An 11,524-nucleotide genomic window follows, 5' to 3' on the forward strand; every position below is an offset into this window, starting at 1 on the left:
ATGATTACGCAGGGTAGCCTACAAGTGAGAGGGGAAAAGGCATGGTACAGATGTATGTACACATTTTCTTTATTTCAATGAGAAGGAATTGGGTGTTGAGGTCGGTTCACAAAGAGGGTTAAGCCTCCAGTCTGTTGTTGTTCTGATACTATGGTGGAGGTTGTTAAATCATCCACCAACAGAGCCACTTCCTGCTTTTCTTCCCCTTATCTCTGAGTCTCTGCTTAGCAGCTTGCTTGAACATTAGTTGTAGAGGCTCCTAAATTTTGAGATCAATTGGTCTATTGCTAAACCCTAAGGAAATCATTGCCTATTACTCCTATGACTTCAAAGCTTAGAATGACCAGTACTCACTAGATAAAAGAAAAATAACTTGAAGAAGCTTATATGTGAACTCCTTGTGGAAAGGGGCCACGTTTAATTAATCTTTGTATCCAAAAATATTACACAGCCTAGCACATAGTGGGTGCTCAAATATGTTTGTAAGCAGGTTGGTGAAACAAACTAGTCAGGAAAGGATAACACAGGAAATACATGGAGAACAACCTAAACATTAATAAGGACCAATTAGTTAAGACAAATACTGGCACGAAATTAAAACCCCTTCAAGCCCTTATTGTTTACATGATGTTTCTTGTATCTATTTTGATTTATTAAGTCTAGTACAATACCTAACACTTCCATACTGAGTACCAATATATGAAGGATTTTATAGACATAATTTCTTTTAATCCTTTAACATTTTTAAATTGTCTTCAGTTTTACAGATAATGATACTAAGGCTCAAAGAAGTGAAGGCTAAATCCCTGGTTATTTGAATCTAAAACCTGGGCTCTTTCCACCAAATTACATTCTCTGCTTTTAAAGTCTCCTTCTTTTAAGGGCAATTTTCCATAAGCTTTTTTACTTTATGTGAATTAAATAACATGGATTGCTGTGTTTCAAATAGCAAACTTTCAAATATTTGCTGAGTTTGATTAATCAAATCCTGAAAAAATAGGAGAGTTTAGGGTAATAGGACGTGGACATAGGGTCGTCTACCAAGAGCCAAAACTGACTCATAAAATCTGTAGATTACATGACTTATCATAAATACACCAAAATAACAGGCTCCCACCTTTCATAGAGACTGGAAAATAGAGAAAGTGACAACTTTCACAAGAGACTTCACTGGATTTAACTCACTATATTATTGGGAAGATTCAAGATAATTTTTAAAATGAAATAAACACTCACCTGCTCATTCCATTTATGTCATAATTTCCCCCAGGTTGTGTCTGTTTTACTGTAATGCCATGGCTCTTGAATTATAACCTGTGTATTTCAACAGCCAATCAGCAGTACTGTACTGTGAAAAGCCTGTGACCCAAGATAAGGAAGTAAATATTTGCTTTGTGAACCACAATCATTGACTACAATAGAATTATATTTACTGACACAGGGAATTTTTAAAAATCTCACATACAAAGCTTAAGAAATTCAGCGATTTTAGATATTTATTAATCATGCTAGAATACTAAGTATAAAATACTTCTATAATTTCATGAAAAAGCCTGCATATCTAATAAATAGTAGAGTAAAAATTCAAATCCATTTCTATTTGAAATAGATTTTATTTTCCACCATAGGTCACTGCTTCTCCTATAGGGACCTCCCATCATTATAAATTCTGAATTACTCAGGTTTTACTGTATTTGATAAACTGGTACCACTGATAATTATAAAATTTTACACTTTCAGCTGGGCGCAGTGGCTCACGCCTGTAATCCAGCACTTTGGGAGGCTGAGGTGGGTGGATTGCTTGAGCCCAGGAGTTCAAGACAAGCAAAACCCCGACTCTACAAATAATACAAAAATTAGCTGGGCGTCGTGGTACACACCTGTAGTCCCAGCTCCTGAGGTGGCAAGATCACCTGAGCCCAGGGAGGTTGAGGCTACAGTGAGCCATGACTGAGCCACTGCACTCCAGCCTGGGTGACAGAGTGAGACTCTGTCTCAAAAAACAAAACAAAAACATTTATACTTTCTAGATAGTTTAATACCTAAGGACTTTATAGATTTTCCAAGCTAGATAATTAAACTTCTGAAACCAAATTTGTCAAAAGTTATAGAACTTAAAAAGTCAAAAACAGGAGCTTACAAGACCACTGAATCATGTGAAACATCGCAGATACAGAGCTCGTTAAGGTAACACATTAAATTCTTACTTTTAACATGTGTAAATTTCACCTAGAGCTTAGTAGTTGAAGTAAGGTATGATTCTAACCTGACATGGTTTTATAATTTAGCTTAACTGACTCATTCTGATGAGAAATCAAATGAATGTCCCTATGATCTCTATGTACTCCCATCTTTCCTTTCAACCCCTTTATCTCAGAAAAACTCAGAAGTTCTTCCATAACATTGGCAACTGGCAGAAACAATCCATGACTATCTGGGAACTCTTCAGACACAAGCTTCTCATAGTAAGGTGTTTGTGAGCAAATTGTTTACTGATTCCGGACTTCTAAAAAGAAGTGTAAAGGTTGGAAAACTCAGGGGTGTAGCAGTATATGATGAACCCCAATACCCTGGCTGATCCAGCTTTTCTGGTTTAGCCACAGTGATCTTTGTCACTGAGCATTTCCTTTCCTTGTTTGCTTCTGCCTTTTAAAAAATTAATATTAGCACTCAAACAAATAAGAAAAATGTACCAGAACAGCAGTGGAAACACAGGCTAAAGACTTGAATGAGCCATCCTCAAAGACAAAAACTGCTTATCAGTATGTCAAAAAGTAATCAGTCTTATTGGTAGCCAAAGAAATAAAAGTTTGAAAAATATTATTTTCACCTATCAAGTTAGCAAAGATTTTTTAAAGAATGGCATTATGTTGGCAAGAACTAGCTGTTCTAAGCATCGTGCCCAAAGGAGAAACTGCAATAGAGATACGCATACAAAATTTAGGCATGAGGATCAAAATCCAAAGATAAAAGAATGGCTAAATAAAGACATTCATAAGGTGAACTATTTTGCAGTCACTAAATCGCATTAAAAATATCAATTTTAATTTCTTGAGAAACAGCAACAAAGGAATGTTAATTTTTTTAGAAATATGAAGTTCTAAAACAGCCATCCCAACCTTTTTGGCACCAGGGACCGGTTTCATGGAAGACAATTTTTCCACGGATGGCAGTGGGGGTGGGGGAATAGTTCTGGAATGAAACTGTTCCACGTCAGCTCATCAGGCATTAGATTCTCATAAGGAGTGCACAACCTCAATTCCTTGCATGCGCAGTTCACAATAGGGGTCACGCTCCTATGAGAATCTAATGCCAGCCGCTGATCAGACAGGAGGAGGAGCTCAGGAGGTAATGCTCACTTACCAGCCACTCACCTCCTGCTGCGCTGCTGGCTTCCCAACAAGTCATGGGCTGGTACCGGTCTGCAGCTCAGGGGTTGGGGACCCCTGTTCTAGAATATGATTCAAATTCTTAAAACAATGGTACATTTATATAAAGGAAATAAACTTGTGGTAAACCATGCTGTGTTTTCAATAGCAGTTCTTTAGGTATTGAGATAATTATAAGCACTCAGTACATGCCAAGCACTATGTTCAGTACTTTATATACATCGCATTGTATTTATGCTTGCATCCTGCCTTCATCCCTCTTGTATGTCTGAGGAAACTGAGGCTCAGGACAGATTAGTAACTTGCCTACAGCAATAAAGTTTTTAAAGGGAGGAGCCACAATACAAGCTAAAGCCAGCTTGACCCAAAATTCATGCTCTTCACATCCATATCTGCCTATAGGTAATTTTGTATCATAGGGGATCTAAGATAAGCAAATATAGAGCTTTTATAATTGGGAAACAAATCAGTAATATAAATGTTGTATTAAACACATATATATTCCCAAAACGACAATTCTGAAAATTGCTTCCTCCAAAGATGTAGGACCATAAACACGAGTTTTAGGAGCCCAACTAGTGTACTTGGTAAACAGTGTAAGTGCTGATTTTAAAAATGCAATTCTTACCTTGGAAGACTTTTGCGAGCCATGTCGACCCTGCAAAATTTATTAATTTAGGAAAAATTATTTTACACCTGCCTTTGCCACATACTGTGCCAGGTGCTGGCACAATAGCAGGAATGATCGTCTAAATGAATTTCTTTGGAAGTTAGGAAAGTGTCTTTTTTTCAGAGATAAGTGTGGGTAGGGAGAGAAGGAAGGTGGGAGTATCCATCAATCTCACATTGAAAGTCTTGGCTACCTATTGGCTACCTATAGCAAAGGATTATTTTAAGGTTTTCCATAAAAATATATTTGTCTGAGGACCCTTGACACTCCCTTGGAAATGTCATATAATTTTACGCCTCCACAATGCATTCACACTTACACTCTAACTATACCAATCACGTGAAATAAAATACTTTTAACATCACATAGCATTATTCTCATCCTCTGGGTATATAGTGGTCCTTCGATTTGCCCTCTTTGGTAGTGTAGTATTCTCAGTGTTAAGTAAGCAGAGTTGGAGAGTATCAGAAACAGGATTCTCAGCAGAAATGTGGTTGAATGGACTCCCAGCCCTCTTAGCATCGTACCTCATCATCCATGCCTACCTTCCTTTTCCAGGAAAGCCCATGTATTTTAGCAAACGGACTTCTGACACAAAGGCCATTATCTCTACGGCTTTAGATTAAAAGGTAAATTCTTTCTTAGACTTTACTCTGCAAGTCAACCAGAATTTTGATCAATTCAGATTTAAAATTTTCACTTTTACTTGGCTGTTACAATAAGATCAAACGGGTAAGAATATATATTTCTCCTTTTCTTCAAAGACCGTGGCCTTCGTAGTAGGAAATGTTAAGGAAGGTTTATTATTATTATTATTTATTATTATGCAAAAGTATAAAATGGTCACAGGAATGATAAGGAACTTAGACCTTAAACATGATGAATTCAAATAAATAAGTACCTCAGAGGAAGAGCCCTACAACCAAAGAGATACCTATTTGAGAAGGAAATGCTGTTTGCCTTAGAATGAACAGGATAGTAAATTAACTCTCCTTGTTAATTCCCTTCCGTGGGGACTAAACGCCAAGGAGTAGTTGCGGAACTATAGCAAAAAGGGTCGAAATCAATCAGCATAACAGACACCTTATGTTATTTGTTCTGTAAATTCGACGGTTTTCTTAATCGTTCAGACTAATTTCAGGAGGAAGGATGAGTGCCCCTGGCTCTGAGATCACGTGTCATTGCCATGGAGATTTATCTTATTTAATAAATAATACCACTCAATCTTTTTGTAATAACAAACACTTCTTTTCTTGTTACCTCAAACTAAATAAACTACTCTCCTATGGTGGCTCTAAGTGCGGGTTTCAAAAGACTATAAAAACTAGTGAATAAATCCAGTCTCCCATGAGTGTGCTAATTACTGTTTTAGTTCATGTTAACAGAAGAAATGGCTTAACAACAGTAACAACTGGAGGAGGTCAAACTTCTCATTCATTTGTATTAAATCACCCTTTCATTAGATAGGAGTGCTATAATGCATATTTCTTGGATAATACTCTCACTACAGAAGACTTCGGAAACAAGTACAATGTACTTTAGATGTTTCACGGTTTGCAAATTATTTCGTACACGCAGCGTCTGGCAGTTGTGAATCGAGGAGGAAAGCATTATTTTCCACTACACTAATAAAAATCAATTCTCACGTCTTCAATTAAATGATTTTCAGAAGGGTTCATCACCCGGAAAACCAGTATGTATGAACGCCGGAAATGCAGATGGCACCCAGCCTCAGAACTGCTTATTCTAGATGGGAACCAAACTAAGATTTCTCTTTATTATTTGTGAAAGCCATCCCACGCTGGAGAGAATCTCGCCGTAAAACAATTTACGAAAAGAAAGAAATAACTCTGAAGAGTGTGAAGTTCTCCAGACAAATCTTATAGTGACTCTTTTGAAAGAAGCATTTATGGAAAGGTCAGGGGAGGTCAGGAGAGTTATGCCAGGAGCCAGGGTCAATCGTCCCCGGGCGACAGGGGTTCTCCCACGTGAACCGACGTCCCGGGCTCCGGGCGAGGCGCAGGGCTCAGGGCGCAGGGCGGGTCCCGTACGCAGGGCGGGCGCGCGGGCATCTTTGTGGCCAGGCGACCCCGGCTCGCTCTCCCGGAGCCCAGGGACTCCCGAGGCTGGCGCGGGCTGCCCGCGACAAGGTGCCAGCAGCCTCGGGCTCGCGAGGAGCAGCTCCCACCCGCGGCTTCCGAGTCCAGCTCTGTCCCTCCGCCATCCCCTAGTCCTCCGGCATTTATTCAGGGAGACAGGGAGGCAGAGAGAAGAGGAGAAAGCGGCCGTGTCTGCACCCAGCCTCTGCCGCAGCACTCGATGAGGGACAGCAGGGAGGCTGGCGGGGAGGCAGAGATTAAACTATGATTCCATCGATCACGGAAAGACCACCATCACCTACAGCAAAGGAGGCTCCGATGCGCCCACCCGGGCAGCGACTCGCGGTTGGTGGGCGTTCCTCGTCCTCGCCCCCTCGGTGGCTGTGGAATCCACCCCGCGCCGCACACGCCAGGACTCCCTTTCCTTTGACTAAGGGGAGGGGAAGGAACAAAAGAGACCCCCCACCCCCTATACATACACACACACACACACACACACACACACACACCCCTCCGGTATTTTACTGCTGGTCAAAGGATTCATTTTCGCAACCTCTTCTTCGAACACCTTCCCCACCTGAGCAGTGCATTTTCCCAAAGGTAAAGAGAGATAAGGGAGGAAACACAGCACCCGAGGTGATCAGTCGATTGGACACTGTTGATGGCACATTCTCCTCGTTCCCAACCAACCGCACAAAACCCGCAACACCTCGCGTCCCCGCGGGGTCTCCCGCGCCCCTGGCCCGGCCCTCCCGGCCGCCCCCAGCAGGCGCCCCGCTCTCCGCGGGAACTCTGGGACCTGGCCGAGCGTTCCCCGGCGGGCAGGACACTCGCCCGGTTCCCCGCAGCAGCTGAGGGCGGCGAGCGGACCGCGTCCAGGCAGCGACGCGGGATTCAACTTCCCGGACCCGCGGCGCGGCCCCCGCTCCCGCTCAGGGCGCCGTGGCCACAGCTGAGACCCCAGCGCCGCGCAGCCGCCCCCGCCGGGGCATGGGCGGTCGCGCTCTCCGCCCCCTTCTTCCTTCACCTCCCCCCTACCTTGAAAAAAATCCATCCATTGGTGCAAAGCAGACATTTTGATGTCATTTACTTAGCACCGCTTGTTTTGGAGGCAGCGTCTTACCCGGTCGCCTGGAGGTGTGGGCAGCGCGCCGATGGGTCCGGGGGAGCGGGGCTGGGCGGCTCGGTCCTCTAGCGGAGCCGGTTTGCTGCCATCCGCCCAACTTCAGCACCCAGCGGGCGAGGAGAGAGGGAGAGCGGCGAGGATGCAGAGGAGGGGGAGGGGGAGGAGGGAGCGGTGGGCGGGGAGGGAGCGAGAGCCGCTCGGCAGCGCGCATGCGCCTCGCGGGCCGGCGCAGCCCCTCGCCCGGCGCGGCCGGAGGGGCAGCTTCCCAGCCCCTGCGCGCGGCCGCGAGAGTCCCGGCCCCGCCCCCTCCCCGGGCGGCCCCCGGCCCCGCCCGACCTCGCGCGCTCGCCTGGGCGCGGCGCCCACCGTGCGGAGGGGCTCGGCCGGGACTTTCGGCTTCGGTGACGCCCGTCCGGAGCTTCGCGGGAGGCCCGGAGTCCCGAGAGCTTCCCTGGGTGACAGCGGCTCTCCGCCCGGGCCCCTGCAACTCCACTCGCCCGTAGCCCGCGCGCTGCTGTCCTGGGCTGCGCGAGAGCCTTGCACCCAGGAGCCGGCCTGCCAGGCAGAGCAGCCTGCCTGCTCCGGGTCCCGGAGGAAGCATTCCCTGCGTGGGGGTTCAAGGAAGTGTGAAGTTAAGCAAGTTTTGCTTCCCGAAGGACTTTATGAAGCGTCCTTTACTTTATTGACTTCCTCACCCAGAAAGAGGACCTTTTCTCCTAAGAATCAGTGCAGGTGCTCTCTGGCCTAGCCCGTGCCAGCTGCCTCAGGCGCCCGGACCACTCGCTGGAGCAGAGTTTTGAGTGAGAAAAGCCGATGACAAGGCAAGAGTGGAGAATTATTAACGGAGGTGCTGATGCTTGGGGCCTAGAGCATCCTTAGGGGACAGCTTGGTAGTTACCAGGTCTGATAATCGTTCTGTGCCCAAGTGGAGCCCAGCTTGGTAGGGAAGGAGCTTGGGATACTTAATGCAACCCGAGCGCTAGATTGCATCTCCTATGATTAGACTAAAGTGTTTGTGTGGAGGAAGTGGAGAAGCAGTGTCTTGCTCTTCAGATACCACATCTGTGGGAAGAGGAGGGAGTTCCTGCAGGAGTGAATGGGCTTTTTTTCTTACACCTAATTAAAACAGATTACTTGTAAATCTGTGTGAGTTCCCCTTGCTTGTGTGTTCATGTAAGCAAGCGTTGTGTTATTTCAGCCTACTGAACTCTCCTGTGCCTCCATCCTCATACACTCACGGGTACTTGAGTTAAATATGTCTCAGGGCCTCCTCCAGGGCCTCCCATGGCTTTGAGTACTAGTGCTCTTCAAAGTGTCTTCATTTTTGTTGGATTTCACAGAAGTATTTGTCTTTGTCTTCCAGGCTGCTATAACAAAATACCATAGACTGGATGGCTTATAAACAACAGAAACTGATTTCTTACAGTTCTGGAGACTGGGAAGTCCAAGATCAAGATGTAGGCAGATTCCTTATTTGGTGAGGGCCCAATTCCGAGCTCATGAACTGCTGACTCCTTGCTGTGTCTTCACGTGGTGGAAGTGAGCAAGGGAGCTCTCTGGGATCTCTTTTATAAGGACACTAGTCCCATTCATGAGGGCTCCACCCTCATGACCTAACCACCTTCCAAAGGTTCCACCTCTTTATATCATCACCTTGAGGGTTAGAATGTGAACATATGAATTTTGGAGAGACAAACACGGCTAGTCCACTGCAGTATTGATTCGCGGTGGATAAAGATAAAAGTTCTTCACCAAAAATGGTTTGAGCAGCATTGAATCCTATATAACTTTCAGATTTATGTCTTCAGTCCTGTCCTGGCCTCACACAGAACTCTTATGTCCTTCACTACCTTTACATCTCCACTTGAGGAATAATTGTCGTAGCTGGTATTTATTGAACAATTACTACATGCTAGGTACAGATCTAAATTCTCCTCATATTTCGTATTCGTTGTTCACAACAACCCTACAAGGTAGATACTATTATTATCATGGTTAACAGGCATCTCAGAAGCAGAACTCCGGATATCCACCCCCTCCAAACCTGTTCCTCCTCAAATTGTTCTACTCTGTTGTTCATTCCAAAAATTTAGAAGTCATCCTTGTTTTGTTGCTTTCTTTCATCCCCACACTCAATTAATTAGTCATGTTTTCTTCACCTCCAAAATATATTTCCAAGTCATCTACTTTGCTCCCACTCTACTGCCATAACCTTAGTCCAAGCTATTGTCATCTCTCACCTGGGCAACCACAAAAGCCCCTATTCTGTCTGCTCATTTCTATCCTCCACAACCCCGAACAACACCCTCCTAATGAGAGGTGACAGCGTGCTGGCAGTCCTCACAGCCCTCGCTCGCTCTGGGCGCCTCCTCTGCCTGGACTCCCACTTTGGCGGCACTTGAGGAACCCTTCAGCCCACCGCTGCACTGTGGGAGCCCCTTTCTGGGCTGGCCAAGGCCAGAGCCGGCTCCCTCAGCTTGCAGGGAGGTGTGGAGGGGGAGGCGCGAGCGGGAACCCGGGCTGCGTGCGGCGCTTGCGGGCCAGCTGGAGTTCCGGGTGGGCGTGGGCTTGGCGGGCCCCGCACTCGGAGCAGCCGGCCGGCCCTGCTGGCCCCGGGCAATGAGGGGTTTAGCACCCGGGCCAGCGGCTGCGGAGGGTGTACTGGGTCACCCAGCAGTGCCAGCCCACCGGCGCTGCGCTCGATTTCTCACCGGGCCTTAGCTGCCTTCCCGCGGGGCAGGGCTCGGGATCTGCAGCCTGCCATGCCTGAGCCTCCCACCCCCTCCATGGGCTCTTCTGCGGCCCGAGCCTCCCCGACGAGCGCCACCCCCTGCTCCACGGCACCCAGTCCCATCGACCACCCAGGGGTTGAGGAGTGTGGGTGCAGGGCACGGGACTGGCAGGCAGCTCCACCTGCAGCCCCAGTAGGGGATCCACTGGGTGAAGCCAGCTGGGCTCCTGTGTCTGCTGGGGACGTGGAGAACCTTTATGTCTAGCTCAGGGATTGTAAATACACCAATTGGCACTCTGTATCTAGCTCAAGGTTTGTAAACACACCAATCAGCACCCTGTGTCTAGCTCAGGGTTTGTGAATGCACCAATCGACACTCTGTATCTAGCTACTCTGGTGGGGCCTTGGAGAACCTTTGTGTCCACACTCTGTATCTAGTTAATCTAGTGGGGAAGTGGAGAACCTTTGTGTCTAGCTAAGGGATTGTAAACGCACCAGTCAGCGCCCTGTCAAAACAGACCACTCGGCTCTACCAATCAGCAGGATGTGGGTGGGGCCAGATAAGAGGAGAAAAGCAGGCTGCTGGAGCCAGCAGTGGTAATCCACTCCGGTCTGCTTCCACACTGTGGAAGCTTTGTTCTTTTGCTCTTTGCAATAAATCTTGCTACTTGCTCACTCTTTGGGTCCACGCTGATTTTATGAGCTGTAACACTCACCGCGAAGGTCTGCAGCTTCACTCCTGAAACCAGCGAGACCACGAGCCCACCCAGAGGAACGAACAACTCCAGACGCGCTGCCTTAAGAGCCGTAACACTCACCGCGAAGGTCTGCAGCTTCACTCCTGAGCCAGCAAGACCATGAACCCCCCAGAAGGAAGAAACTCCGAACACATCCGAACATCAGAAGGAACAAACTCCAGACGCGCTACCTTAAGAGCTGTAACACTCACCGCGAGGGTCCGCGGCTTCATTCTTGAAGTCAGTGAGACCAAGAACCCACCAATTCCGGACACACTAAGAGCTGAAGGATCTTTTAAAAACAATCAGAGGCCGGGCGCGGTGGCTCACGCCTGTAATCCCAGTACTTTGGGAGGCCAAGGCAGGTGGATCACGAGGTCAGGAGATCGAGACCATCCTGGCTAATACAGTGAAACCCTGTCTCTACTCATACAAAAAATTAGGCGGGCATGGTGGCGGGCGCCTATAGTCCCAGCTACTCGGGAGGTTGAGGCAGGAACATGGCGTGAACCCGGGAGGCGGAGTTTGCAGTGAGCCGAGATGGCGCCACGGCACTCCAGCCTGGGCGACTGAGTGAGACTCTGACTCAAAAAATATAAAAATAAAAAATAAATAAAAACAATCAGGTTGTGTCATACCCTTTATTAACACGCTCAAATGAGTTTTTTTTTTCATTGCACTTCAAACACAATTTGTAATTCTTAAGACAGCCTGGAAGGTTCTATATAGTATTGTCCCTAACTAGTTATCTTATACCACGCTTCTGTAGATC

General features: G+C 46.8%; 1 protein-coding gene across 1 annotated transcript in view; it reads right to left on the minus strand.

Moving 5' to 3' along the window:
* RGS17 (regulator of G protein signaling 17) overlaps nucleotides 1-7,440 on the minus strand; it is a 120,227-nt gene extending 112,787 nt beyond the window's left edge. The window contains exon 1 of the mRNA XM_016956500.3: nucleotides 7,282-7,440. The gene's annotated coding sequence lies outside the window, so the exon portion shown is untranslated. The remainder of the gene's footprint in view (nucleotides 1-7,281) is intronic.
* Nucleotides 7,441-11,524: the final 4,084 nt, after the last annotated feature.

Source organism: Pan troglodytes, chromosome 5 (genome assembly GCF_028858775.2).
Source record: "Pan troglodytes isolate AG18354 chromosome 5, NHGRI_mPanTro3-v2.0_pri, whole genome shotgun sequence".
NCBI lineage: Eukaryota > Metazoa > Chordata > Mammalia > Primates > Hominidae > Pan > Pan troglodytes.